The following is a 1,978-nucleotide window of genomic DNA, read 5'->3' as shown; positions in this document are numbered from 1 at the left end:
AGGCAGCTCAGGTCTGCACCTGTCATCATTTTGCCCATACATATACATACATACAGCAAGAGAGGCAAAACTTAGCAGATTGGAAGGCTTGTTGTACAGGGGCATGATCACAAACGAAATAGTAGAGTAGTATTTCAGGATGGTGCTATATATTCTGTAGCAAACAAAGTTGTACGCTCCATACAAAGTGATGTAATAATACCAGACATAATTGCCATAGAAAGGCTAGCATGTGGGAATCGCTACAAGAGCTCATGTTGTCTTGTCAAATCTCATACTGAGCACACACACATAAATTGTTGCACTAGTGAAAACAAGCAGCATCTATGGGTACGTAATTGATGGCCGGGACACACACGGCATAAGAGATACCTTAAGGAGCTCCATGGCGTGGACGCCCATGGAAGAGGCGGCACACAACAGTCTGCGCCTGAGGACATCAACATTGTCAAGTTAGTATGCTTGGTTAGTATCATCAACCTGAAGATAAATCTGCTGCAGAGTTTTCAGTTTCCTGAAGAAGGAACTAAAAGTTTCAGATTGCTGCAGTTTTGTCTGTCTATGAAGATAAGTTGCAGCAAGCAAGCAAGCAAGCAAAATATGGAGTATCAAGTTTCCTAGTGCTCCCTCAAATTGTAAGATTTGCTATGCATTCTCGTGTCAGTATTTTATTTAAGTTTTTGAAGGAATTTGCGCATGTGAAGATTTCGGTATGAGATACATGGAGGTTTTTCAGAGTTGTTTTTTTCTTTCTGTAATACATGTGAAGACTTGGGTATGAAAAATGGAGCTTTTTACATAGTGAAAAGTGATCTTTTTGGTGTCGTTTTGTTGTTGCTCTAATCGGCATGTATCTCATACTAGAAGACTTTGGTAATTGAGGGTCGGGACATGAGAGAGAGCAGACTGAGTTACCTTGACGGTCTCCATGGCGTCCGCAGCGGCAGCGGGGTCTCGGAACAGCAACATTACCAAGTTAGTATCAACCTGAAGAATAATCTGCAGAGTTGTCAGTTTTTTGGAAGAAGGAAGTAAAATTATGAGATTTTTGCAGTTCTGTCTAGCTCCGTCGGAATACAAGTTGCAGCAGCAAGCAAACACGGATAGATGGGCGCTGACAAGCTCACCGTGATTATTTTGCAGCCAGTGCCGAACAACGCCGTGCCTCGTTGCTCGAAGGGAGACACACACGATGAGCCCCTTGTCCTCTGCATTAACTGGGGATGATGCAGTACCGAATCAATCATGCTGCTGCACAAGGACATGATAAATAACAAATCTTGAGTCAAATGGAAAATCTTGAGCTCCAATCATAATGAGAGAAAAGAGGAAATCATGCCTCTTCATCAGCGGAGAGAGCCCGAGGACAACGACGCCATCCAGTGCATCTTCATCAGCGAAGAAAGCACGAGGACGACGGCGCCATCCTGCTCATCTTCAAGCCCAAACCGCGTCAACTTCTGCAGCACCACTTGGCAAGAGAAAATGACCGGTGTCGTGCGCGATGGAGATTTTCCATCATGTCCGGTAGGTTTGCTGGACGAAAGGAGTATCTTCCTGAGGAATGCAATCTGGGTGGACATAAAAAGATCAGTCTAGTGCAGAGGCAAAGAGGAATGTCAGATTTCTCAACAGTAAGCCACACAACAATTCTCTTGTGTCAAAGGGAATTTACAGGAATTAACAAGACAACATCTTCCCCTAAAAACAATGCATACTTATTCACCAGCCTAGGAATGCAAAGTGCTCATTCCAGTTCCACGCAATGAAAGTTAAGTGTTGGACCTGATCAAGACAAGACAAAATTGCCATAGATAGGCTCACTTGTGTGACCAGCAGAAGAATTTTTGCTACAAGATCTCATCTTGGCTTGTCAAATCTCATACTAGACAAATTGTTGTACACTAGTGAAAACAAGCAACATCTCCGGGTAATTGACGACCGGGACACGCAGGACATGAGAGAGAGAGAGAGAGAG

At 43.7% G+C, this 1,978-nt stretch overlaps 1 long non-coding RNA gene across 1 annotated transcript; it reads right to left on the bottom strand.

Annotated features, from left to right (window-relative positions):
- Positions 1-346: 346 nt before the first annotated feature.
- Positions 347-1,182, bottom strand: LOC123177487 (uncharacterized). Its single transcript, XR_006488964.1, has 3 exons — positions 1,128-1,182; positions 916-999; positions 347-430 (listed from the first exon to the last, which is right to left on the bottom strand). It is a non-coding gene; the product is annotated as an uncharacterized lncRNA (long non-coding RNA).
- Positions 1,183-1,978: the final 796 nt, after the last annotated feature.

The sequence above is a fragment of the Triticum aestivum genome, unplaced genomic scaffold (assembly GCF_018294505.1).
Source record: "Triticum aestivum cultivar Chinese Spring unplaced genomic scaffold, IWGSC CS RefSeq v2.1 scaffold160848, whole genome shotgun sequence".
In the NCBI taxonomy this organism is placed as follows: Eukaryota; Viridiplantae; Streptophyta; class Magnoliopsida; order Poales; family Poaceae; genus Triticum; species Triticum aestivum.
Note: the sequence above shows the minus strand (reverse complement) of the source record. Positions and strands in the feature narration are given on the sequence as shown.